Source organism: Gorilla gorilla, chromosome 2 (genome assembly GCF_029281585.2).
Source record: "Gorilla gorilla gorilla isolate KB3781 chromosome 2, NHGRI_mGorGor1-v2.1_pri, whole genome shotgun sequence".
NCBI lineage: Eukaryota > Metazoa > Chordata > Mammalia > Primates > Hominidae > Gorilla > Gorilla gorilla.
Genome location: NC_086017.1, coordinates 162,413,171 through 162,436,573, shown reverse-complemented (window position 1 = coordinate 162,436,573; position 23,403 = coordinate 162,413,171). Strand labels below are relative to the sequence as shown.

Sequence of the window (23,403 nt, the reverse complement as noted above, 5' to 3'; positions counted from 1 at the left end):
TGCCACGAGGGGACCACCTGTAGGGCTATCCTTTTGGCCTTGGACTTTGCAACTCCTGGCATTAAGAGGCAAGCAAGCAGCTCCAGTCAAAGAAATTACCATGTTCTCCCCAGTCATACTCAGTAACATCTATGTGAAACACCCCATGGGGAAGTCAAGAAGCACAAAAGGGACCTGGAACAATTAATGGGTGTTTTTGAGACTGTCAGAGTAAACAGCATCTCCTGCAATAAATCAGGGAAGTCTCGAGAGTCGCAGCTTAGAGATACTGTTCCTGCCAAATCATCAATTTAATCAGCAAAATGTTTACATCTGGAGGACTCTGCAATGCGCCTTGGTAATAACCAGGCTCTAGCGGCTCCTCCTCACGTCCACTTGTCCTTAAGTTTATTTACCTACCAGATCTCACTGCAGCTGAAGCTAACAAGCCTCTCTATGCACATCAGTATTCTTAGCCCCTCAATCAAAGCAACAGTGAGGACTATTGGGGCCCGCTGGGGGTCTGAAGAAGAGTCCCTCTGGCAGGGAGAAATGGCGAACTTCTCTAAACAAGCTGTGTCTCACAGGTCTTTGCCAAGGATCAACAGTGACTAGTAAGTCTGTGAGACAGAAAGTAAGAAAATACTCTTCATGAGGGAAATAACTGTTTGGGTATGTGTCAGTCACTACTCCATCTCCAATGTCCAGAACACTGCCTCCTACGTAGCAAGTACATATAAAGCAACTAGAATAGTAACTGGCATGTCATAAGCCAGTTATAATTATTATAACTAAATGTATAGTTATGTTTTTAAGGCAAGCTGAACTTTACTAGTTGTTACCCATAATTTGGCAATGGAACAGCCTAAGTAAATACACTTAAAATGCAGGAGCCTTATAAAGTAAGCTTTTCAGCCCCTTGTCTTCTTTCTTTCTGGTTCTGAGTTACACACTTTGAAGAGGACTTTGTAGCCATCTTCTGAAAACTTCCAAATCTAATGGCACTAATAGTCAATGGGAAAGACAGTGGGGCACTGCAGGACATCACCAATTATATTACAGAGCCTGAAAGGAACTAAAAATATGAAGACTTTCAAAATAGTAACACAGCACAAACACCAAAATGTTAACACACGAGGAGTCTATCTGAAGTCCTACTTGTGATCTATTTATCAGCAATGTTCAAATATGGAAAAATTAACGTGGGAAAAATGACAATGCAACACCTCTTATCTAGAATATGTCGACATTGGTGTCAAAATACTTCTTTATTCTGTTAACTCCGCATTTCCAGGTAGCTCCAACTACCCATCTCTGCATGTTATACTGTGAAGCTGCTGACAATTTTCTGAGGGTGCTTCAGAAAGAACCATATCTTACACATCAGTTCTCCACCTCATACCACATGTTGAATTTGACAATGGCAAAGGTTAGAAAAGAAAACAGGTTGTTGCCTGGCTGTGCATCAGATGATGTAGGGATGTGGGGAAAAGTAGGAGGAGAAATAAGAAAGCAGGACTGTTTTTGCATTACTGGAGGAAAGGAACTAGCTCAGAAGTCAGCCTAACACCCACAGAGATTAAAACGTCTCTTCCTTCCTCTTTGTTTCCACATCCCAGTCTTCAATAAATTCTGTCTGACAACAGCAGCAGAGGGACCCACTATCTTGCGGTTTCTGTCAAGTTCCTGATTTTCATCAGTAGTTGAAGATGAGCAAGAACTCTGTAACAGTGTTACCTTGGAGCCTACATTGAGAGGTATTTCAAAATGAGTGAAGCATGACTCTCACAGATGAAGGCCTAGACGCAGGTAAGAAAACAGCTTTTCCATGAAATGACTTGCATGTATGTGAAAGGTGCATGGGAACAGAAAAGATTTCTGAGCTGGGCAGCAACAAAGCTGAGGAACACTGAACCATTGCCACTCACATTTTTCTCAGTAGGTTACTTTTTGTTTGACAACTATAATTGGTATATTAATATATTTCCCCATGCTAATATGGGGATCCAATACTGAAATATTATCATTTATGATTTAGGATTTCCAATTGTGGCTGTCAAAATATATCTGTGATGAAGAGATATCAAGGAAAATGTTTAAAAGGTATTCATCCAGGACAAACATTTCAAAAGCTCGTAAATGTGTATTAAAATTGCTTCTCAAAACTACAAAATCGATTAGCATAATACTTAGGTCAGTATGTCTTTGTTTTCAATTGCATATGTGTACAGATATAGAGTTGCATTTACTTGTACATACACTTATATAGGTAAAAGTTTTTATCTTTGTCATTATTAGGATAAGTTAACCCCATTAACACCTACTAAAATAAAATGCCTTTAAATTGTAAATCACAAAAATATCTGTCCTATGCATAGCAAATATTTGAGTTCATATGCTACTTATTTATAGTCTATGACTAATCAACTAAATTACTTACAAGTCTTTAAACATTATAAATTAAATTACATTCAGGAGAATTAACACAGACCCACAATGTCAGCTTATTCAACCAAGCCCATGCAATCCATCTTGTCTACATATACTTTGTTAACCAAGGACAATCAATCCTACGGAGAAAATGAATCAAAGATCACGCTAGTAAAAAAAAAAAATAGTTTGTATATTCATCTTTCTAAAACATACAAACTTGATAATCAGTTTTAGCACTAAAAAAAACCTAGCCATTAAGTTAAAAAGAAAACAATGCACTCAGAAAATACCAAAATGGCATATTTTATGATTTGTAAACATGCAATGAATTTTATATTTCGGTAAAATTTATGAATACTATATATACAAACATGCATACAATTGTGTGCACACAATTAACACATTGGTATATATGAATGAACTCTATATTGTCATGTCTGGAAAAAAAAAACCAGGGAGGCCAGGCATGGTGGCTCACACCTGTAATCCCAGCACTTTGTGAGGCCAAGGTGAGTGGATCATTTGAGGTCAGGAGTTCAAGACCAGCCTGGCCAACATGGTAAAACCCCTATCTCCACTAAAAATACAAAAATTAGCTGGGTGGTAGTGGTGCATGCCTGTAATCCCAGGTACTCAGGAGGCTGAGGCAGGAGAATCGCTTGAGTCTGGGAGGCAGAGGTTGTGGTGAGCTGAGATCGGGCCACTGCACTCCAGTCTGGGCGAGAGAGTGAGACCCTATCTCAAAAAAAAACAAAAAAAAAACAAAAAAACAAAAAAAAAAACAGTAGGGAGATTCCAAGGTACTCAAAGCATGAAGACACAGGGGAAGTGGGCAGGGTGCAGAGAAAGAAGTATAATTTCCTGAAGTATTACGGTGCCCGCTTCACAGTTGAAGCAGGTACAGAGGGTGTGACTATCCTGAGCAAGGCCACCTATGATGCTTCTAAAGTGCTGAACAGAAGAAGAATACTGCTCCCTAGAAGAACGTTCACTCTGTAAAGTGCTTCTGAGTGAATTTAGATGTTGAGGCTTCCCTAAGCCTAAGGCTCTATGAACTCAGAAGTCACAGGTTTATTCCATTTGGCCCCAGGATATCCTTAGAAGTTAGGTCGGTCACAAGTGAGCTGTTTCAGCCTCCCAGTGTGAGCAGTCTCTAGAATACCAAAAACAGACCAGTCCAGGAGGTAGGCTGACACCAACACAAGCATATTCTGCCATCGTCATGAGCATCCTCACCTGCAGAAGGCTGTCTAGTGGAGGATGATGGACAATAAGGAGAGTTTCCTTTAACTGAAAATTATATCAGTACAAGAGTGCCAAGTTTGTTTGGATAGAGCAGTGGATCTCAAAGTGTAGATACTATACCAGCTGAATCAACATCACCAGTGAGCTTGTCAGACATGCAAATTATTGACCCCAAACCTACAGAGTCAGAAACAATGGGGGTGGAGCCCAGCAATCTCTTTTAACAAGCCCTCCAGGTAATTCTGTTGCACATTCAGTTTTGGGTGACCCCATGTCCTGGGACAGATCCAGTTTTCACCTGTTGTCTGGGCATAATTGAAAATAGTGCCTCCTTTCTATCTCAAAAGTGTCCTTGATTGTATAATAAATTAATTATGATCATCAATATGATCACCCTGCCAGTTCATACTGGATGCTAAGAAGGCATTTCATTGGCCAGATGCTGTCTACTACTTGGGATTTCAAATTAGCTTCAAGTCTGGTGCTACACCCATAGCCTCCCCACCATCACCCCGCAATACTAAAAGAGGCATTGCCTCCTAAAAGTCTGAGCAGCACAGCTAGATAAATCAACTTCAGTAAAAATATCCTATCTTGATGAGAAAAAATACCTACAACCAAACTATGTAAAATCTACTTTAAATTCTCAGCTTCCTAAGTAGCATGAGAATCAGGTCTCCAAAACCCTCTTTACTAAATTTTCTGGTTTTTCTTTACAGGGAATTTTCTTTTCCTCCCTAGCACCCTTAAAAAGGATAAATCTAGTAATTAATGAATGCTATTTTTATAGTAATCATTTGGTTACATTAATTCACCGAAACACCAAGTTTACCACAGCAAAGCTCAATCCACCTGTTCTTTAAAGTCAAAGTGAAATACTGGTCATATGCTTTTAGATCTGATTAGATTCCTTTGAAATTTTTGTCTTTACTCGGTATAAATTAAATTGCTAGCTTTTTATTTTTCACTGAAACCTCCCATCTGTTGTTTTTGAAAAGCATCAAAGGCCTTAGATATCATGTTCTGACCCCTCATCATTCAAATACAAGAACAGCCAGGGACGGGTGCTGGCTTCTACCCAATTATATGACATCTGCTGTTGAGGTTAAGATATCAAAGAAAAGAGGAAAAGATCAGTTAGTTGGCTTCTGAGGTTGGCCCAAAGCGATCTGTACACTTGTGGTGTGATCACTTGGGGAAAAAAATCTGATCCTCGAAACTTTCCAGGATCATACACACGCAATTATTTTCATCACATCACTTACAGCCTCTAGACTCTAGGAGCCATTTATACCAAGCAGATGGGAAATGTGCCACCTTCTATAGCGGGAGAGACACCTGGCTGGAAAGAACTCACCTGTTGCTGGTGTGATCTTCCCAGTGAGTCGAGCCCTAAGGTCAAAGGTTGGTAGGAGAGCTCATACAAGGCTTCATCTAAGAACATTTCCATCCTGCTACAGATGATGAATGAAATCCCCTTCTCACTCTAGGGATATTTTGGTCATTTATTCATTCAACACTGATTCCTTACAATGAGGCAGCCAACATTCTAGGAATGGTAGGGATGGTGTGATGAAAAGGTTCTGGGCCTCTGGTGGCTTACATTCTAACAGACATATCCACAAACCTTAACATCATCACTCCTAGGAATTGACAGTCATTCAATTATGACAACAATCTTTGGACATATTATAACTTATAAGATTACATTTTTATTTCCTTAATGGGGATTTGGAGACGATTCTAATCTCATCAGAAGTCATTTACTGACTAGATCCAAATCCCTAACCTTAATCCAGCTGGGAGCTGATAGCCCTGCATGTACAGATGACAAAAACAGAATATGAGAAATGATACTTAGTTCAGTTAAATGTCCTAGGAGGTGGCCTTTAGTGTTGAATGTTCTTTCTCTCCTGGCCCCCAAAACTGCCTACCTATGTTTCTGCACAAGGATTTCACTGCCTCTTTCCCCACTATAAATATGCCTATAAGCACTGCCTTTATAGAAGTGAAAAAAGGAAGAGGGAGGATATGGTCTGAGATAAAAAGAAAACCTAAGATGTCAGACCAGCTGTCCCTGTTATCACTGAGTTTGATACACAGCAGCTGTCCTTATAACTGGTACCACTGAGGCAAGTTAGTTAAGGAAAAATACAGGTTAACCAAAATAACAGGTTAAGTAGGAATTATTTTTAGAAACCTTAAATACATTATTTTAATTTGAAATACAAAGTGCACATTAATTGCTTAATCTTTTGGTTTTGTGGCAGCGAGGCCTTTTTTCTGAGTATGGGTTGGTTCATTAGATATCTGCACCAATTTTCTTTCATGAGCCACGACTTTAGCACACTGCCAGTCAAATCCAGTTTCTCAGTTTAGTTCAAGTAGTGTGAGAACTTTAAAATGCTTTAGAGGCCACACGATTTAAAAAATCCAGACCCAGTCCTAGACTTTAAAGTCCCTCAAAAGAACAGACTCTGTCTTAGTCTCATAACACAGTGAAGTTTTCAATAAATGTTACATGAATGGACAAAAATGAGGGTCTTAAATATGATTTGAAAACAACAGTCTGCATCACCAATTTTTATTTAAATCCACTCCTACCCCAATTAAGAAATGGTATATGCCTTGTACTAAAGAAGACAACCAGTCCCTATGTGTACAATGCCAAGTAGTATAGCATAATAATGAAAAGTGTGCATTCTAGAATCAGACTTTTTGGCTTCAAATCTTGACTCCACCACTTATTCTAATACAACCTTAATAGAGTCACTTAACAACTCTATGCCTCATTTTCCTTACTGAGTTATGGGGATTAAATGAGTTATATACATAAATTACCCAGAACAGTAATTGGCATAAGAACACAATCAGGCCGGGCGCAGTGGCTCATGCCTGTAATCCCAACGCTTTGGGAGGCCGAGGTGGGCAGATCACAAGGTCAGAAGTTTGAGACCAGCCTGGCCAACATGGTGAAACTCCGTCTCTACTAAAAAAAAAAAAAAAAATACAAAAATTAGCCGGGCATGGTGGTGTGTGCCTGTAATCCCAGCTACTCAGGAGGCTGAGGCAGGAGAATTGCTTGAACCCAGGAGGCAGAGGCTGCAGTGAGCTGAGATCGTACCACTGCACCACAGCCTGGGTGACACAGCAAGACTCCATCTCAAAAAAAAAAAAAAAAAAGAACACAACAATGTTTATTGCTGTCATTGCCAGCATCATCTTCTTTCCCAATAACATAGTGTGGTGCTCTGATGACTATAAGAACAATGGAAGCCAGAGAGATATACAGGTTGAATATTCCTTGATCAAACTGCTTTGGACCAGGAGTGTTTCAGATTTCAGATTCTGGAATATTTGCATTACACTTAGCAGATGAGAATCCCTAATCTGAAATGCTCCAATGAACATTTCTTTTGAGAGTCATGCCAGCCCTCAAAAAGTTTCGGATATTGAAGCACTTTGGACTTCAGATTTTGGGATTAGGGATACTCAACTTGTATTCAAAATTCCAGTGTGTTCCTTAACCTCTCCCTGCTCAGTTGACTCATCTGTAGAAAACAGAACAAAAATAACCACCTAGAAGAATGGCTGTAAGAGTTATCATGCCTGGTACATAGTAGAGAGTCAAAACATTATAGCCATTAACACTCATACAAGGAAGAAAATCTACAACTCCACACTTCAATCCATATCCACAGATGTCCCCACCTCCTGCACATCTGTCAACCTCTACCCACCACATCTTAATTAACCAGGATTTGGTTGTGTACTCAATATTTTACTTGGGGCAGAGGACAAACAACCTTTCCCGAGTATGCACTTTGTAAGAAGATCCACACTGAAAAACAGGATATCATCTAGGAAAAATTAAATGGTGCTTTTAATTTATAAGTTAAAAAATGGGAATTTGGGAGAAGGAAATACCACTGTGTGCTGGTGCACCTGGAGAACAGAAGAAGCAGAATTAAGATGAGTCTTGAAAGAGGGACATGATACATATATATGGGAAATGATAGACTGATAACTATGGGAATGATACACTGAGTAGAAAAACAACTTCAATTTATGTTTATTGGTCCAAAAACATATACTGTTTTATTTTTATCTTGACCTCTTGACTTGAGAAACCTTGACCCTATTTGAGAAATCTTCTCCCCAAGTCCTAAAAACATTTACCTCTTTGCATCTTCAAAACACAGCACAAACCATCTATTGTCCAGAAAGCCTTTTCTGTTTATCCTGCCTTTTCCTGCAAGCTCATGTGGTACACACTGTCACTTCTGCCCTCTTTCAAGCATCCTATACCATTTACACACACATTACAATCTGCTCTGTGTATGCTCAACATCTGTATTGCTTCAAGAGCAAGTTTTGTGCCTTTGACTTTTTCCCCTAATTTATATTGGGGTATAAACCACATACAATAAATGAAAATTAGATTTTAAGTGTACAGTTCATTGAGGTTTGACACCATATAATCACCACCCCAATTAAGATAAATAGTATTTCCATCACAAAAATTTCATCATTCTCTTTTCTAGGCACAGCCATCTACATTCCTAATTTCTCTCATTAGAGCTTAGTTCTACCAGTATTAGAACTACACTGAAATGGAATCACAAGGTACATAGTCGTTTGTGTCTGACTTGTTTTGCTCAACATGTTTTGAGATTTAACTTGTTTTGCTCAGCATATTTTGAGATTTATCTATTATTGTGGCCCGCATCATCCTCCAGATCACCATATGGTATTCTATGAGTATACCACAATTTGTTTACCCATTTTAATCTGTTGATGAGCATTTGGGTTGTTCCCAACTTTTGGCTATTGTGAAAAGAGTTGCTATGAATATTCTAATATAAGTCTTTCTATGGACATACACTTTCATTTCTCCTGGGTAAACACCTAGGAGTGAAATTACTAGGTCACAAGAAAGTAACATGTTTAACTTGATAAGAAGTGACCCGTTATTCAAAGTAGATTTACTATTTTACACTATAACCAAAAATATACCAAAGTATCAATTATTCTATTTCCTCGTCAATTCTTAACATTGTCAAGTTTTCTTTCCATTCTAATGGGTGAAAGTACTACCTTATTATTTTAATTTGTATTTCCCTGCTGACAAGTGAGGCTGAGAATCTTTTCATGTGCTCCTTGACCAAACAGCTTCCTTTGTGAATTATTTGTTCACATCTTTTCAGCATTTTTTTAAGAAACTGAGTTTGTCTTTTTATTATAGAGTAATGAAAATTATTTAAATAGTCTGAGCCTTTAACAGAGATACTTTTGTGAATATTTACTCCCCAATCTATGGCTTGCCTTCATTTTCTTAATGGTGTCTACAAAAAAAATGAAAGTTTTAAATTTGGGGATTTTTTTGTTTTTGTTTTTGGGTATGTGTACACATTTAGTTTTATTCTAACAAAGCAACTTGTACACTTTTAACATTTAAAACTAAGTGTCATCTTTCCTTTCCAGTGAAATAAAAAGAAAATTTTAAAATAGACAGGTACAAAAGTACAACAGAGAATGTGAATTCTAAATAATATCCTGCAGGTTCTGTGGATTGTCCCATCGAGTGGCAGGGCAAGAGTCATCATTAGGAGAAAACTTATTTTAAACGTGTCATGTTAAACTGCAAAGATGCCCATTAAACATCACAATTAAATATGCCAAAGGAGAAGCCATGCTGTCAAAATACACACTTAACCCACCCAAACATCTCAAACTCACCCTTTGCTGACCTTACATAGTCCCATTTTTTGTTTTTTTCTTTTTTTAAACAAGAGAAAGTAGACAGATACATGTTGGCAAATGCTAACTATCCATATTCACGCAGAGACACAGTGTTCTGAGCCTAATACACAGAGAAAGGAAGAAAAGCGCTAAAATTCTGCGCACTACCACACAGGGGCTTAGCACCATGCAACTTCCAGCAGAGTAAAGGGAGGTTTTTCTTTTTTCCCCAGATAGTTCAGTGGTATTGAATCCATACAGTTTTTGTTCAGACAAGAAGGGATAAAAATGAATTTGGAACAGAAAGGGGTAGAGATCCTTTTCCCATTGTATTCTGCTCAAGTTATTTTCCCCCCAAATAAGTTGAGAACCGTGGTGTAGAGAAAAAAAGATCTCAAGAACAAGGCAGCTGAGCCCAAGAGAAAACACACACACACACACACACACACACACACACACACACACACATACACGACAGCTTGCTCCCAGGAACTAGAGAAAATTTTTAAAAAGGTTGGAACCTATCAGTGTTCTATTAGTCATTTTCTCCTTCACCCCCTTTCTTTCCTCCCTTTCATCATCATCATCTTCATCTTCTTCACCTTCATCCTTATCCCCTTTCTTTATCAATATCTTCCCAACCTTCTTCATCATTTATCTCCTTCCCTTTCTTCATCATCCATATTGAAAACCAAGTAGTACTGTAATGGATTTGTCCAAGTATTATCTTTGATGAACTCTCCTAACTCAACAACACCTGCATCAGAATGGTCAGTAAACTAGGTAAAGAAGCTCTCTGGTTCTTTGTGCTGCCTCTTCCTGCTGACTTTACTCTGCGTTTGACTGGAACGTTTTCATTATATCCTTTCCAGATTTGCATTTGATTTCAGTGGACTCTAAAAATAGATCACCACTCTCATTCAGATGAAATTCCTTGGATAGAACTTCATTTTCAAACTAAAGATTTTCATCAAAATAAAAATCTTTCTGTAACCTGATTTAATACCTCTAAATTCTGTCACTTCAACTCTTCAAATAATACAGTGCCTCTTTGTCTTCCTCCCCAAGTAATGTAGACACTTGTGGATGGCTGACAAATGCTGTTACCCAAAAATTTGAGATTTGGGCAATCAATTTTGACCTCTTCCAAAAAATGGTTGGCAGAATTTGTTATACTTCTGTTCTGCTTTCACAATCTCCCCACTGGCTTGTTCATTAAGTCTCTGAATTTCGTGTGTGTGTGTGTGTGTGTGTGTGTGTGTGTGTGTGTGTGTGTGTGTGTGTGATGGAGTTTCACTCTTGTTGCCCAGGCTGGAGTGCAATGGCACGATCTCAGGTCACTGCAACCTCCACCTCCCAGGTTCTAGTGATTCTCCTGCCTCAGCCTCCCAAGTAGCTGGGATTACAGGCATGCATCACCACACCTGGCTAATTTTGTGTTTTTAGTAGAGATGGGGTTTCTGCAGGTTGGTCAGGCTGGTCTCAAACTCCCGACCTCAGGTGATCCACCCACCTTGGCCTCCCAGAGTATAGGCATAAGCCACCGCGCCCAGCCTCTATTTCCTTTTGTACGTCATCAATATATTCAATTGCTTCTTTCTGTTCTTTTTCTCCCTTCTTCGGCAAGCCCAGAGAGGCCAATGTCTCCTCCGGTCTCAGAGCAGGAAGTAGTCTTGGTTTTGGGGGTCACACCGCTAGGAAAGTTCAAGAACCAGACCACAGTTCTTCTTTCTCCTCAGGAAGACGCTCAGAAAACTTAATTTTTTTTGTTTTGTGGCTAAAAAATTTTGCATACTAAAAACCAACCGAAGGTTGGGAAGGTATTTTACATTTTCCTCTAGAAGCTTTGTGGTCTTAGTTTTACCTTTAGGTCTATGATACATCTTAAATTGCTTCCTTGATTCCTCCATTTCATCTGTTAGTAGCTCTCTGCAGAGAACAAGTGCTTTGTAAACACTGCTGACTCACTTATAAATGCCGTATAGGTTAGAAGAAATGTGTTTTCAAAGCTTACTAAAGGCTCTATGCTCAGCCTCAGTAACATTCTAGATTTTAAAAACCACTAATAGGAATGAACTCACAAATTAGACAAAATTTGAAACAAATTAGACAAAATTTGACAAAATGTCTAACTCCCAAATTAGACAAAATGGAGAAACCTGGAAGCTTCCATTTAGAACTCATGTTATGGTTCTGCCTAGGACATGCCTTGACTAGGGCAGGGATAATCCAGTTTCATTTCTGTACAAATAGCAGTTTAACTCAGCACAGAAAATGGAGAGCAGTATGCTCACCATATTTTCTTCCTCTTTGTATATATGTTAGAAAATTACCATGTAATTAGCATAGACTGAATTCTTTTTAACGAATTAGGCCATAAAACAGTAATTCACAGCAGCTCTGTTGAAAACTGACTTATATGTATATAAGTAATAAATGTTACAAGATATTACTCTCAAGAGACATTTTCTATAGCCTAAAACACTGGCATTATTTTATAGGATTTAGGTAGCTTTAAAAAATGTTTTACTAATGGTTCGTATTGAAAACATGTAAACTCAAAACATAAAAAGAATTATTCCCACTGTTTAAAGACTACCACCCAATGCATATTAAAACAGAGCATTTCCAGCTATTTCCTTGAGACTTTACTAAGAACGCATAAGACTAAAAAGAGCAAAAATTACCCCTGTCCATTTTACTGGCATTTGGAGAAATTCATAAATTAGGATAATAGCGCATTTCTTAAGTACTTAGCAATTGATAAAATACTCTACGTACAAAGAAATTTTAAAAAGCTATTCTCAAACACTGTATTTTGACAGCTGTTTCCTTGATATTATTCAGCCAAAACACGCTCCATGTTTAGCAAGGTTCCTTTCTTATTACTCTGCCTTAGTGTCTAAGTTTCTACACCACAATTAGGCAATTCTTTTTAATGAATTAGGCCATAAAACAGTAATTCACAGCAGCTCTGTTGAAAACTGACTTATATATATAAGTAATAAATGTTACAAGATATTACTCTCAAGAGACATTTTCTATAGCCTAAAACACTGGCATTATTTTATAGGATTTAGGTAGCTTTAAAAAATGTTTTACTAATGGTTCGTATTGAAAACATGTAAACTCAAAACATAAAAAGAATTATTCCCACTGTTTAAAGACTACCACCCAATGCATATTAAAACAGAGCATTTCCAGCTATTTTCTTGAGACTTTACTAAGAACACATAAGACTAAAAAGGGAAAAAATTACCCCTGTCCATTTTACTGGCATTTGGAGAAATTCATAAATTAGGATAATAGTGCATTTCTTAAGTACTTAGCAATTGATAAAATACTCTACGTACAAAGAAATTTTAAAAAGCTATTCTCAAACACTGTATTTTGACAGCTGTTTCCTTGATATTATTCAGCCAAAACACGCTCCATGTTTAGCAAGGTTCCTTTCTTATTACTCTGCCTTAGTGTCTAAGTTTCTACACCACAATTAGGCAATTCTTTTTAATGAATTAGGCCATAAAACAGTAATTCACAGCAGCTCTGTTGAAAACTGACTTATATATATAAGTAATACATGTTACAAGATATTACTCTCAAGAGACATTTTCTATAGCCTGAAACACTGGCATTATTTTATAGGATTTAGGTGGCTTTAAAAAAATGTTTTAAATTCATAGGAAAACTATTTACATCTAAGCAAGGACCGAGGCTCTCATTTGTAGCTTGCACTTTTCTGTTTTTAACAATTACCCAGATTCACAAGCTAACATTTCAGGGATACTCAATAGTGGCTTAGAATGTAGGGTGAAAAAAGAGAAAGTATCATATAACCTTGATATTATTTCTTTCTAAAAAGAAAAGGGGATTTGTGATTAGCTACTTAAATTTGATTATATTATACACTTAAATTCCTTTTCTCATGAAGTATTTCAATGACTACCATTTCCTTAATAGCACTTCATTATTGTTATGCCTTTCTAAATGACAATGTACAATCCTTTTCACAGCCAAAGGTCAAAAAGAATAAAGAAAGCAAAAATCTCCCAGTAAGGAATACTGTCATAAGTCACATCTTCCATGAAGTGTTTAGTTAATAGTTCCTGTAACAGTCAAAATAAACTTCACTTCAAGAATGTAAGGAGTTCTAACATGCAAGAAATGAACTCTAGAATGAGCTGCCCAGACAATTTTAAATTAGGAAAAAGTCTTTTGTACTTTACATTATGGATGTAATTTGTCAACACTATGTATAAAGTAAATCCAAACATCCCATAAAATCCATTTTAAACCATACTGAAAACACTCCAGGACAGAATGGATTGACTTCATGTGAAGGTGGGGGTTTATAAAAGTTACAGAATCCTACAACATGCTGGGCATGAGAGCATACCAATTCCTTCCCAGGAGAAGGAAGTTTTCCCTTCGTAGGACATCTACAGCACTTTTTTGCTCTGACCTTAGTCTTTCTTCTTACCAGGGAGCTAACTATTTCCTGCATGTATGCTTTATTTTTCCCTGTGCCAAGCCCCCAAGTCCCAAAGCTTTCCTCCCATGGCTGGAGTTCCTTTCCACTGATATGTTCATATCACTTGCTCATCCACTCCTTCATTTACTTAAAATCTTCAAAGTACTAGAATAGGAAAGAATGTTCAAGGAAAATAAGACAGCAACCCCCATCTCTTATAGCTAATGCTAAGGTGGAAGTCAAAATTGAAACGGGATTTTTAAAAAGGACTGCACTATTATACAACTGCTTCTGTAAAAATATAATTTTAAAAATGTCTAGAGTCTAGGCAACCTGTGTTTAATGTTAAGTTCGTTCGCTCAACAATAAACTGCTTTCCATCTGGATGATACTGTAAATGTGATCCTAAAAGTCTCTTCTGTTTGAGATTTCCAGATACATGCAGTGATAGGGTTCAAATATTTCACGAATTTGTTAACGTTTTGGCTTTGATAAGTTCATGTTCTCATTTTAATAGAAGATGTTGAATACCTTGGAAATTGAGGTCATGAAGGGAAATCTACTTATTTAACAGAAATCAGATGAGCCTTCCTCAAAGGCACAGAGGCAGGAGCATCATTAGCATAAAGTTGCCGTAACAACGTTGTGCTGCAAACAAAAGCACTAAGGAGAAAGGGGAACTGAAAGGGGAAAGATGGCAGCAAAGCCAAGGGCACCTGTGCACACTGCCAAGTCGAATCTAGGTCAGTAGCTCAGGAACTCTTGTAACTGAGCGACTTGAAGGCACAGACAACAGTTAAATGCCTCTTTGAACCAGAACTAGTCAGACTTGCCCAGCACTGATGCCCTTTGCCTGCCATCTTCAATTCTCAGGGCCGCAAGACTCTGCTCCAAGCCTTTCCATGATTCCCTGAAAAGGACCAAGAGACCCTTCCAATTTCATAGGTGTTCTGACTTTAATTTGCAGGGAGAAATTTTTTTATACAAACACAATCTTACCAATACATAAGACAGAACCAGAAATACTATACTCTTGGTGAGGCTGAGATGGGGACACCATCCATCTCCCTGGAACCCCTAGAAGGCCTATGAGGACTGCCAGAAGCCAGCCAAGAAACATTTTAAAACCTACTCAGATTCCTCCATATAAAAAGGAATATTCTTATGATGAGCCTGCTGTAGGGTACTGCCTATTTTCTTAGGGAGAAACCCTGAATATAACTGAAAATCTGTCATCAGTGATTTGAGAGGAGATAGGGAGGATGATGGCAGTGACCGGCAAGTGGGCAGCTGAGAATAAAGACTCGAAAAGGCTCTCATGGTGTAAGACACAAATATAAGAGTAAAGAAACAGAAGATAATGATACTCAAAAAAGAGAAATCAGTCTGTGAAACTTCTGCTTTTTAAAAAATTCTCAGAAATTCCACGTCTGTGCTGGGAAAAATAAACTGAACAGTTTTATTTTCCTGATCTCTTTAACTTTAAAAGCCAAAAGATCTACTCAGTTTCCATGATGACTATTTAAAGTCTCAGAATAGAGCATCGTACATTATATTCTACGAGTAGCTCCCCTTTGTTTATTCCTTCTTTGGCTCAACCATTATTAACTGAATACTTCCACTGTGCCAGATACTGCTCTAGGTGCTGGCGACACACAGCATAACAAGTGGTTCTGCACTGAAGAATAATCTAGCAGGCTGGAGGCAGGACATAATGGCGAGTTCTGGAAAATAGGGTGACAGGAAGAAATCATCATGAAGATGAGAGATCAGAACAGAAATAAGGGAGACAAAGAGGGAGAAAGAGCAAATGGAGAAGATGGGTGTGCTATCTTTGAAACGGAGGAGCAAGAGCAAGAAGGCCAGTGTGGCTACAAGAGAAGGGCAAGGCAGTGGCCACAGGAGGTACAGTCAGAGAACCAGGCAGGGCCAGCTGGTCATGTAGAGCCATGCAGGCCATGACCAAACTCTGGATGTTTTCTAAGTGTGATGAGACCACACACACACATACACACACACGCACTGGGTGGGTCTGAGCAAGGGAGTAGCAAGATTTAATTTGTGTTTTTAGAGCTCTTTCTTGCAGCTGGCTGGGGTAGGGGGCACAGGCAGGAAGGTCACAGGAGGCTCCTGCTCCCAGCATTGATTATGACAGAGCAGTTTTTAATACACAAATTAAACTGCAATTTGAGGGAAACAATTTCAGGGGAAAGAAACCCCATCAACTATAAATGAGAAAACTCTCCATACAGGGTTATGGTTATCTTAGAGATGTGTGCTTTACACAATCATAAACCAACTAATGAGCTCAGGTTTGAATTTCTAAGACAGGCCATAAGGCGTTTTCAATAAAAGCTCTTAAGCAGTTTCTTCTTTCCTAACTGACAAAATACACTCCTACTGCCCTCATGAGAAGAGTTCAGTTCTTCCATTTAAAAGATGGCATGTCCAATAATTAATTTTATGCTAAGTGAGCACAAACTCCTTTTGATGTCACAGCAAACAAGTGCTTACAAAATAATGAAATCAATTACAGCAGCTGTACTGAAGACCAACCTCAAAACACAACCTTCAAAGATTTTAGGGGAATGTGGGAGGGAACAAGGAAATACAAGTACAGAGATCTTTAAACACTGAACAATGAAATAACCCAAATGTCCAGTAACAGAAAAATGGTTATGATTCTTTTCTTCAGTGAAATGAAGTAGAACTACTCAAAAGAAAAAGGCAGAACTTTAAAAACTGAAATGGAAAAGTCACCATGATATACTGTTAAGTGGGTAGGGGAGAGGGAAGGAGTGGTGGTAAGAGATCTCAGCCTCTGTCCATCATTATCTGCCTTTCTACAATTCCTAACATTAACTGAAGGCTGTGCCACACTTTACCCTGCACTGACTTCAACACTGCTTTGTATTGTCTCACTCTTACCACAACCCTATGGGGTAAAGAGAATTATTACCATTTAACAGATGAGTTAGGTATTTTACCAAGAGTCACAGAGCTGATAAGTTGGGGGGGGGGGGGGGGGTGATACGTGAATCCAGGAATTCCAACCCTGTAGCCTGCATTCTTAATCTCTATATTACATTAATCTCTTAGAGATGAGTCCTTATTCACTGAACATGTTAAATCAATTTGTTCTTGGATTGTTTCTTTCAAATAACACTTAAAAAATTTAAAACTTCCATTTGATGTTCTGGGAAATAATTTCAAGGAAAATTAAATTAACGATAAAACACGCAAAGCTCATGATATTTTGGAAAGTTGATATGACCCAAGTTGGCATTAAACTCAAAATCAAAGAACAAAACAACTTTACAAACAAATGTTATTTAAAGGCTCAGTGACTGATGATAATTCTGTCAGCCTTCACTATGATAGCAAATTGTGAACACCACATTTGTACATTTCCTTCTGGTTCCACATGTTTGTAATAATGCAATGTTATCCAGTTTAAAATGAAACAGATGCTCACAAGTTTAAGACACTCTGGGGAGGTCCACTCAGCCGGCATTATTTCAGCAGTTTCACGTGCTGATGACAAACAACTGGAAGATAGTTGAAGGTGAGGCTGATTAGCCAAATCACTAAAGGGTGCTGGGCCATCCTAAAAGCACAGGGCCTGTGCACACTCCTCAGCTGTTGATCCATCTCTGCACCCACTTCGCCCATGCAGACATGTCCTAATCCTCACTCGTCAACCCCATGTACTCCTACACGGGTCTCTTCCCCAGTGCCACCCCACGCAACAGTCATTCATTGCAGTGTTTTCTCTTCCTCCTAAAGACCAGCAGAGGGTACATGTTAAGATGCCCTAGAGAACTATGGCTTCCCCTGCCTCAACTCAAATCCTTACCAGCTACGTGTCTTCAGGCAAAATGCTTAACCTCACCAAGCCTTACTGCCCTCTATCATTTAACTGAGGAGACGTTAACAGGACTTACTTTATATAGAAGCTATCAGGTTTTAATGAGTTAATATAAATAAGGAATTTAGAACAGTATCTGGCATACAATAAAAACTCAGTAAGTCTTACTATTATTTCTGTTATCTTCCTAGTGCATTTTACCATTTGCAACAAAATAACTGGTTACCCAAGAATAAATCTGTCAGTGATTTTAATTTTCTGCTTTCTACTTTTCTGTATTTTCTAATGTATTTACATTGCCCATGCATCCCTTAGTAAATTTAAAAAACACATATACAAACTAAGCTTTTAACATAGGCCTCACCAAATTTCCTTCACAGTGGCTGGCACGGGGACCTCCAAAAGGCTGAACTATGTAAAGTCTATGGCTGTGCAAGCAGGCACCCACTGTTGCCAGCCAGGTGTCAGGGCCACCCCATAGGTACCATGTTTACATTCACCACAGGGCCCAGCATTAATGTCTGGAGATACCTCAGTGTGCGAATTCTTCCGACAAAAAGTTGGGGGCAAACCACAGTCCAGGGCTACTCATGCTACTGGAGATGAACAATAATCAAATTCTCAAATTCAAACTATCACTAGTGTGACTTAAAATCTAATACTTCTGATGGGATACATCCTGAAACCAAAATGTTTCCTTTATAACAGGGGACTTAATCAGGAGAGTTCATGAATTCCCTGCTAGTGTATAAAATGTGTCTGTACGTTTTTCTAGCTATCTAACTTTCAATAAATTCTGAAAGGTATTCATAACCCAAAGCTATTAAAAAATAGTTGTTTTAACAGTGATTCTCAAACTTTAACATGTTTGTTAAAACATCTACCCCTTCAGCTGAGTGCAGTGGCACATACCTGTAATCTTAGCACATTGGGAGGCCGAGGCGGGTCAATCACTTGAGGTCAGGAGTTCAAGACCAACCTGGCCAACGTGGTGAAACCCCGTCTCTACTAAAAATACAAAAAAATTAGCCAGGCATGGTGACGAACGCCTGTAGTCCCAGCTACTCGGGAGGCTGAGGCACAAGAATGTATTGAACCCAGGAGGTGGAGGTTATAGTGCGCCAAGATCATACCACTGCACTGCGGCCTGGATGACACAGCAAGTCTCTGTCTCAAAACACAACAAAACAAAACAAAACAAACACCACGTACCAATGGACCCCTCCCCAGAGGCTGAGTTTCAGGAATGGAGGTGTCTGGGAGTCTTGGGTAACTTGTATTTCCAGCAAGTTCTCAGGTCATGCTGATCCAGGCCCAGGAACCACACTTTGAGAACCACCAGCTTAAGGAGTTATGTGGGCATTTTTACTTTATTCTGAAGATAAGCAACCAACCTCTCTAACAGAAGTAATGTATGAAAACTAATGGCTGTTTCTCCATTACTTACCCATGAATTACCTAGCAAGCCATGGCCACCAGCCCTCCTACCCTCCACAATTCCAGGTAGGCTACACTTGACTATCAGTTCAATCCTGCAAATATTTATCATATTCCTTATATCCTATTAGATTAGAAACTAGCTTTGATATTAGGATAAAACAGTGGCTGTGAATGTATCTCCACCTCTGCCTTTTGGGGTTTTTTTTTGGTCTCTCCATCATTCGTTCATGCAAAATACCTCTCTAATCTGTCTCATTCATGGGCATTTCCAAAAGAGAATGGGGAAGAGTATAATTTAGTTTATAAAATTGCACCCCCTCTTATTTCAGAATTAAATGCATAAATAAACATGGCCCTGAAAATCAAGATGCTTCCCCTCCAAAAAAACAAAAGCCGATGACATTCCATTGTTAAACACACAGGGATCCTCAGGCCATGCTTGCTCTGCAACACACAGAACCAAAGACACCATACACATCCACACCATCAAGGAAATCAGTCTGGGGAGATGGAAACTGGAAGGCCAGAAAAATGGATGTGACGCCGTCAAGATAAAGATAAATGTTGACTTTACTGGAGACGTCTCAGCTTTGAGTATAATTTAGTCTGAGTACAACTAAAGCAGGAACAGTATTCTGAAGAGAAAAAAAAGACTACAGTTATTTACAAGAATAAATACAGTTATTTATCTTTTAAAGACTAGGTCCAAATACCTACAAACCTCAGAAAACTGGGAAACAAAGCCGGTCAGCATTGAGCTGTACTTATGTAAAATGTCATTAAAAACCAGCTTTAGGGCCAGGTGCAGTGGTTCAGGTCTGTAATTCCAGCATGTTGGTAGACTGTGGCAGGAGGATCACTTGAGTTCAGAAGTTCGAGACCGACCAGGGCAACATTCTGAGACCCCTATCTCTATGAAAAATATAAAAATTAGCTGGACACAGTGGTACACGCCTGTAGTCCCAGCTACTCGGGAGGCTAATATGGGAGGATTGCTTAAACCCAGGAGTTTAAGGCTGCAGTGAGCCACTATCATGCCACCTCACTCCAGCCTGGACAACAGAGCAAGACCCTGTCTCAAAAAACAAACAACAACAAAAACTGGCTTTTAAAAGATATTAGTAGACCTAGATTAAGAAGGAAATGAGAGGTTAACATAAGTTCATAATGCATTTTGGCTGTATCAACTCTTAACAGGAAGTCCATACAATTTAATTAGGCTAGATAAGGTGACGTTGCGGCTCTTTTCTTTATTTTTAAACACTGTGTCCATTAAGTTTACTAGCCCTCATTCTTTCCACAACTGAAACACACTCATGATCTGCTACCCTAAGCCCACCAATGGTGTCCCCAGTCCCACCCACCACCATATCCCCAGCAGTGAGCTGAATGCTGTGGTTGACAAAAACAAAACAGAAAATAACCCGAGCTCCCCACTTCACAATGCCTACAAATCTTTTATGTATCACATGAAAAAAATATTTACCACATACCAAAAGGGGATTGGTTTCCAAACTTAGAATTAAAATACAAGGATTACAGAAAGGACAGAACAGGATGAACTAACACAGTCAGAGACGTCATGAAGGAATCAGCTTTAAAATAGAATAAACAGAGTGAAAAAAGAATGCACTAGGGCAAGAACTATAAACCAGGACTCTAAACTTTTGTTTGGAAATGCTATGAGCTCGTTTAAGCGGAAGAATTCTCTGAAAGATTAACACAGAGTATTTATACACAGTAGAAGCTCAATAAATTTGCACATAGTAGCATTCACTGCAAAGAGGGACAAAGTAAAACCTACCTATCTTGAGGCTCATTTTAAGATGTTTATAAAGACCTGAGCTTGCAAAAAAATTTTTAGTATTTGAAAAGTTTATTCTGATTATCCAGTGTCTACTTATTCTTAGGGTGAACACATACCCCAGTTCACTCCTGCTGTCCCCATGTAATTAAGTCCTCTTTTCATTCTCAAAAGTGTCCAGGTTGACTAATAAGTTAGAAGATCACCCTATCCAAATCAGTACTGGTTAAGCATTTGTTGAATAAAATCTCACTGAAAGTATTTCCTGGGGTTCTGTACCTCAGATCAGAAAATTCCTCCTTAAATCTTAAAGGCTTATAGCATAGTTCAAAAGGAGTGCCTATTTCTGAAGGAAAGCCAGAGGTTGATAGCACCTCACAAAAACCATTGTTCTCAGAGAGTTGTGTGGCCGTAATCCTACAGCAGGATAACTAATCAAACACAAAGAGTTGAAATATGCAGAGGCACCACCTTAGGTGAACCTTTCAGTCCATGTGTTAAAAAAGGTTCTCCTTATTCCAGTATATTTAAAATATGTCATTTCCCAAATGCTTTTAAAAATTAAATTTGATTTATTGCTAATAGTAAATACATATATATTACATATGTGTGTGCAGCACCACTTATCAGCACCATTTCACAGGTGGCAAAGGCGAAGCCTGCAGAGGCTACAGCACACACAACCTGAATCCACAGCTCCCATCCACAAAGCCTCCTCTACCTTAGAGTAGGCAAAGACCTGACCCTGAAGGACTTTTTTTTTTTTTTTTTTTTTTTTTTTTTTTTTTTTCTGAGACAGAATCTTGCTCTGTCGCCCAGGCTGGAGTGTGCAGTGGCACGATCTCAGCTCACCGCAACCTCCACCTCCCAAGTTCAAGCGATTCTCCTGCCTCAGCCTCCCAAGCAGCTGGGACTACAGGCATGCACCACCACACCTGGCTAATTTTTTTGTATTTTTAGTAGAGACAGGGCTTCACCATGTTGATCAGGCTGGACTCTTAAAAAGCCCAAGGACGTTTATTTGTTGAGGCTAGATCTAAAGTGAACAAAGGTAGAAAAGGAAAATCCCCAAGTTCCTCAGGATGCACCACAGCCCTAGAGATTTAGCAGTCATTCAAAAAAACAGCTAAGAATGTGAAAATTCTCATTGTTCTGTTGCAAGGGATACCCTGGAATTTAACCCAGGGCCAGCCTCAGATAGCATTTCATGAATCGGTCTTTTTATTTTATTCTTCAAGAAAATAACAGAAAATTTTCTTCACCTGGTTTACACACAATGACCACATTAGAAAGTACTAAAAATTATTTTGTCAGCAACAAGACAACAAACAGAATTAAAGAAAGTGGGAAGAACTAGTGAAATTATATTAGAAAGCAACAATTGTGAGGGTCAAGAGTACTTGAATATGCCCGAGCTAGTTCCCATCTAGCTTCCAGATCTTTCTAATCCATCTCACAGTGGTCTCATACCATATCGGAACTCCCACTTTGGGCCTGTGGAAGAAAATGAATCCCGGGAGTTTGCCTGTAAATGCCTTGGAGCAACTCAGGGACCCACAGATTGGAATGGTATAGATACTGGGCTTCCACCTTTACTAATCAGGAATACCAAAAATAAATACAGCTTTATGCCAGAAAAACTGAACTTGTGGCCAGAACAAATTGTTTCTTATGTTATCTATTTACAAAATGCCTAAAAGAAGCTAGAGGGGGAAGGTGGGGAAGGAAGCAGCAATATTAATTGCCATTCAAAGGCTGTAGTAGGGAGAGAGAAGGAGGAACTTGGAATATAAAAATTTGTGTGACTCTCATCTAAGCCAAGTGGTCCACATGACACTTGAACAAAAGGTGGTCTAAAATGTAAGCCAGAGGAAAACTGTTGTGAGATATAGCTCCATAAATACCATGTTTAAACTGAATTTCAAAAGCATGTTTTCTCCAAAAAATCATCTCTTAAAGATGGTATGAAAGCCCACACAATGCAAATCTTGAAGCTCTTTTCAGTTCTCCATATACGAAATAATACTGATGACAGACAATATTTATTTTTCTCTTCTATGTGCCAGGCATACAGAACAATATTCCTCACAACAGTATTCTGAAGTAGATATTATAATCACTTTTGTACAGATTCTTCTAACGATGAGGGTGCTGAAGCACACAGAGGTTAAGTAATGTGCCCCATGACAAAAAGCTAATGTGTAACTCAGCCGGTATTCTAACTAAGGCAATCTATTCTGGAGACAATGCTCTTAATCATTCAGATATATTGTTTCTCACATAAAAAATTTAAAAAACAGGACTACAGGTCAACAAATGTTTCAACTGTCTAAGAGATTAATATGCAGTGGAAAGGTTCTGAAAATATTTAAACTACAACATGCCAACTGGCATACAGTAAACTGAGAATTACACTGAAGT

General features: G+C 38.7%; 2 protein-coding genes and 1 pseudogene across 8 annotated transcripts in view; 1 reads left to right on the top strand and 2 right to left on the bottom strand.

The window, feature by feature from the left end:
- The window catches only part of MED12L (mediator complex subunit 12L), a 348,784-nt gene that overhangs the window by 152,710 nt on the left and 172,671 nt on the right, over window positions 1-23,403 (bottom strand). The gene's annotated exons all lie outside the window — the stretch shown is intronic.
- P2RY14 (purinergic receptor P2Y14) overlaps window positions 1,511-23,403 on the top strand; it is a 67,006-nt gene continuing 45,113 nt past the window's right edge. The window contains exon 1 of the mRNA XM_019023184.4: window positions 1,511-1,788. The gene's annotated coding sequence lies outside the window, so the exon portion shown is untranslated. The remainder of the gene's footprint in view (window positions 1,789-23,403) is intronic.
- Window positions 6,804-11,309, bottom strand: LOC129532306 (protein SET-like; annotated as a pseudogene).